This window comes from Coregonus clupeaformis, unplaced genomic scaffold, assembly GCF_020615455.1.
Source record: "Coregonus clupeaformis isolate EN_2021a unplaced genomic scaffold, ASM2061545v1 scaf2952, whole genome shotgun sequence".
In the NCBI taxonomy this organism is placed as follows: domain Eukaryota; kingdom Metazoa; phylum Chordata; class Actinopteri; order Salmoniformes; family Salmonidae; genus Coregonus; species Coregonus clupeaformis.
In genome coordinates, this window is record NW_025536406.1 from 51,123 (window position 1) to 56,411 (window position 5,289).

Sequence of the window (5,289 nt, forward strand, 5' to 3'; positions counted from 1 at the left end):
GTATGTCATTCTGGATAAGAGCGTCTGCTAAATGACAAATGTAAAATGTAGGTGGGGGGCCCACAACCAAATCTTGCTAAGGGCCCCTAAAAGGCAAGAGGCACCCCTGTGTGTATTTCATAAACAACTTAGCTATTGAAATGCAAGCAACAGGTGATGAGACCAGCGACAGAAAGTATTAGAATACAAAAACACAATATTTCACTCAAGTCAACCATACCAAGATGATTGTAATACAGTCGTCAGTACCATTCATATGTTTTACCTACTGGACCTCCTTAGCACAAACAAACAAGAACATGAAACAAATATTATTCACTTTATTTTAAATGATGATGTAATGGTGAATGAATCACATTGTTAAGTGTTTACATCCCTCTCAGTCCAATTACCAAAGACAGCTATAGTAGAGGGAGCGAGGTTACAAGATAAAAGGGTGTGGGGACTAGGTGGCGGTTCAGATCTGCTGGAGAGTTACACTACTGTAGCTTATCAATCCGTTAGTTATTAGAATCAGGTACACTAGATTAGGGTTGGAGAAAACCTACGAGATGGTAACACTCCAGGAGAGCCCTGAATCAGATCAAGCTGGATCTTGTGTCGAGTCTGTTGATTCCATCTCGATCTGGTCATCCTCAACGTGGCACTCCAGCCCTCGGGGGCCTGATTGGTGTCACACTTTTTCCCATACCCCAGCTAACACACCTGATTAAACTAATTGCATTCCGAGGAATAGAGTCCTCTAGAGAATCACCTGAAAAACATAAATAGTGTCACAATTACTTTGTTTGTAAACTGTAGCATCACTGAAACTTTTTAAAAACCAAGCAATGCTCTCATATCTAACCTACATGCTTGTTGTTGGCAAAGAAAGTAAACATGTACACGTAACAAACATTCATTGAAGTATAGTCAATGTGTTCACAGAGTTGGATCATGTCCACATACGGTAGCCAGGGAGAGACGAGGTGGGGTATAGGGAATCAAATTCACTAGCCTAAACTTTGTAGGCCGCATGTGCTGCACCAGAATCGCATGTTCTCTCCCTGCATTACCATGGTTTCCAGTCCATATAATACAGCATAATACAATACAGTACAGTAATACAGTTCACACTCAAACAGATTAGCCTACTGGAGCTTGTTCAATTTGTTTACCCAAGGGAGCATAGATACATCTATGCGCTTTTTATGGTTTTCTGTCGTGTGGAATGTGGAATGTGCAGTAGCCTATATATCATACAACTTATGTATTGGATAACTGCACAATCATTTGGGCTTTTCTGGGCTTGGGCTCATTAAATGTCTTTAATGTAGAGCTCATAACGTTTATTTAAATCAGGCTCAGGTTGCATCAGGTTGTAATTTTCGATCACAGCTCAAATCCAGACATAGGCCTATTTACAGTGCCTTCGGAAAGTATTCAGACCCCTTAACCTTTTCCACATTTTGTTACGTTACAGACTTATTATAAAACGGATTAAATAAATACAAATCCTCAGCAATCTACACACAACACCCCATAATGATGAAGCGAAAACAGAATTTTAGAAATTTTTGCAAATGTATTAAAAATGAAAATACCTTATTTACATAAGTATTCAGACCCTTTGCTATGAGACTCGAAATTCAGCTCAGGTGCATCCTGTTTGCATTGATCATCCTTGAGATGTTTCTACAACTTGATTGGAGTCCACCTGTGGTAAATTCAATTGATTGGACATGATTTGGAAAGGCACACACCTGTCTATATAAGGTCCCACAGTTGAAAGCGCATGTCAGAGCAAAACCAAGCCATGAGGTCGAAGGAATTGTCCGTAGATCTGGGGAAGGGTACCACATTTTTTTTGCTGCATTTAAGGTCCCCAACAACACAGTGGCCTCCATCATTCATAAATGGAAGAAGTTTGGAACCACTAAGACTCTTCCTAGAGCTGGCCGCCCGGCCAAACTGAGCAATCGGGGGAGAAGGGCCTTCGTCAGGGAGGTGACCAAGAACCCACTGGTCACTCTGACAGAACTCTAGAGTTCCTCTGTGGAGATAGGATAACCTTCCAGAAGCACAACCATCTCTGCAGCACTCCACCAATCAGGCCCTCAGTAAAAGGCACATGACAGCCCGCTTGGAGTTTGCCAAAAAAACATCTAAAGACTCTCAGACCATGAGAAACAAGATTCTCTGGTCCAAGGTTGAACTATTTTGCCTGAATGCCAAGCATCACGTCTGGAGGAAACCTGTCACCCTCCCAAGGTGAAGCATCATGGTGTGGAGATGATTTTCAGCGGCAGGGACTGGGAGACTAGTCAGGATCGAGGCAAAGATGAACGGAGCAAAGTAGAGAGAGATCCTTAAAGAAAACCAGCTCCAGAGCGCTCAGGACCTGTGACTGGGGTGAAGGTTCACCCTCCAATAGGACAATGACCCTAATCACACAGCTAAGACAACGCTGGAGTGGCTTCGGGACAAGTCTCTGAATGTCCTAGAGTGGCCGAGCCAGTGCCCGGACTTCAACCTGATCGAACATCTCTGGAGAGACCTGAAAATAGCTGTGCAGCAACACTCACCATCCAACCTGACAGAGCTTGAGAGGATCTGCAGAGAAGAATGGGAGAAAATCCCCAAATACAGGTGTGCCAGGCTTGTAGCTTCATACCCAAGAAGACTCAAGGCTGTAATCGCTGCCAAAGGTGTTTCAGCAAAGTACTGAGTAAAGGGTCTGAATACTTATGGTCCTCTGTAGCTCAGCTGGTAGAGCACGGCGCTTGTAACGCCAAGGTAGTGTGTTCGATCCCCGGGACCACCCATACACAAAAATGTATGCACGCACGACTGTAAGTCGCTTTGGATAAAAGCGTCTGCTAAATGGCATATTATTATATTATTTACTTATGTAAATGTAATATTCAGTTTTGTATTTTTTATAAATTAGCAAAATGTCTAAAAACCTATTTTTGCTTTGTCATTAAGGGTATTGCTGAGGGAAAATTTTCAATTTTAGAATAAGGCTGTAACGTAACAAAATGTGGAAAAAGTCAAGGGGACTGAATACTTTCCGAAGGCACTGTATATGTTTTATAATGCTTTTGAATGACACTTTGGTTTTGGCCGGAAATACCGGGTTACCCGGGAGAAAAGTGATTTATTCTCAGAATGGAACATTTGTAGAAAAGTGATTTATTCTCGGGATGGAACATTTGTAAAATACCGGCAAAATATTCAACCCTAGTGGGGAATGTGATTAGTGTAGATAGAACAGTGTTTCCTAATCCTGCTCCTGGTGACACAAAGGGGTGCACATTTTTGATTTTGCCCTAGCACTACACAGCCGATTCAACGTATCAAGTGTTGATGATTTGAATCAGGTGTGTAGTGCTAAGGCAAAAACAATATATCTTCCTCCACTGTCCCTGTCCCACACTGGGCTCGAACCAGTGATCCTCTGCTCGCAAACACGTGACCGTCCTCCTTCACAATGTACCAACGGTTTGAGACACCCAAAAGATATCCATTGGATGGCTCCATCCGCAACATTGGACCTGGAGTTCCTATCAGCTCAAAACGATTCGTTTTAATGTTGTCTAGAGCTAGTCTTCTTTATTTTTAAACAATCTTGGGGCTGTCATTTTATTGTGAGGAACTGCAGTTTTATCAGACATTTTTTCTGTTTCGTCCTCTGTTGTGGCAGGCTGTGGCGTGAGCTTATGGCACATTCTTAACTCTGTTACACATTTGTATGTGATAGTGTATGTCTCCGATTCCTCTCGTGACCCACCTGCCATCGTCACTACTCATTCATGTCGCCTCTCTGTCTTAGACCATGGTACTGTACTTGTACTCCTCAGTCTTGCCTTCATTGTTGTTTAGTGAGACGAGGTGGTGGTATCTGGAGGTTGCCCTCGGTCTCATTCATCTGAGGCAGGCCTCTCCAGAGGAACACTGAGGGGGAAAAGAGGGATAGATGGAAAGGAGAGAAAATGTACATGGTCTTATCAGTAAGGTATACCAGTATTAATATGGGTATTCTGGTTGGAAATGGGGTGCTTTTGAGGCAAATAATGCATTACTAAACCTTCTAAAAAGACACAGACTGAGGAGAATACTCAGGTGTACATGAAGAGGAAGCCATAGGTGGAGTTGACTCCGTAGTTGAACATCTCACTGGCATCCCATCCATTAGACTAACAGAGAGAGATACAAGGGAATGGTGGTTAGTGTGTGTGTCAGTGTGTCTCTCGTAGTGTCTGTCCCCATAGTTGTATACTACGAAGCAATTCAGGATTCATCTGTACTACGATGGTGGATTATGCTCGCCCGCCCACCTGTGCTTACTCTAGCAGGCATTCGCACATGGCTAGTCGAACGCCGAACTCTTCATTGAGACAATGCTGAAACATCAATTCATGGGTGAGTCAGTGTCACATTTTAACTTGTGCCTATATCAAACTGAAAGAAAAGTTATCTTGCAATTTCAACAGGCTATGGTGTGATATAGGCTTTTAGAAGTACCGTCTTTATTTTATTACTTATCGTTAATGCCATCTTGTGCTTTGGTGTTCTTATCAATGCACAAGCACCTTTTTCCCATTCCTATCGCTCCTTCTATCTGTGGCTTGTTGCATTGTGGCCATAGCCATATAATCCATAGAAGGGTTTTGGAACCTCTAACCATGGCAATTTGACTGTTAATCATGGGTACACTAGCAATGGCTGCCAGTCTTGACTTGAATGGGAACTGCCATCTATGGATTATATACACAGTTTGGAAAGCAAATGCTGTCCTTACGAAATGGGTAAAATAATAGGTATTTTAACATTACTATTTTCTTACACAAAGAAAAATATTTCAAATGAAGGAGATGATAACACAATCTTTGGCTCAGACACTTCATTCAGGATAAATGGAGTTAGCCCTGAGTTAGCCTGCCCTGGAGAAGGTTAGTTTTGAAGGATTCGTTGCCATAGAAATGTACCTGGCTAAAAGGTAAGCCACTTTCATGTTACTGGTTATCCCGAATTGAACTAAGAGTTGACCAAAGTTACCTCGCTAACACCTCAAACCTGATCCGTAGTATAAATATAATCAAATGAATTTGCAACATGGGCCGAATACAACAGGTGTAGACCTTACAGTTAAATGCTTACTTACAAGCCCTTAACCAACAATGCAGTTAAAAGAAAAAAAGTGTTAAGTAAAAAATAGATAAGTAAAAAATAAAATAAATAAATAATTAAAGCAGTAAAATAAAATAACAGTAGGGAGGCTATATATAAGGGTGCACGGTACAGAGT

The 5,289-nt window shown here is 41.9% G+C and overlaps 1 long non-coding RNA gene across 1 annotated transcript; it reads right to left on the reverse strand.

The window, feature by feature from the left end:
* Positions 1-421: 421 nt before the first annotated feature.
* LOC123489284 lies at positions 422-4,318 on the reverse strand. The gene is made up of 3 exons (XR_006660523.1): positions 4,070-4,318; positions 3,773-3,936; positions 422-754 (listed from the first exon to the last, which is right to left on the reverse strand). It is a non-coding gene; the product is annotated as an uncharacterized LOC123489284 (long non-coding RNA).
* Positions 4,319-5,289: the final 971 nt, after the last annotated feature.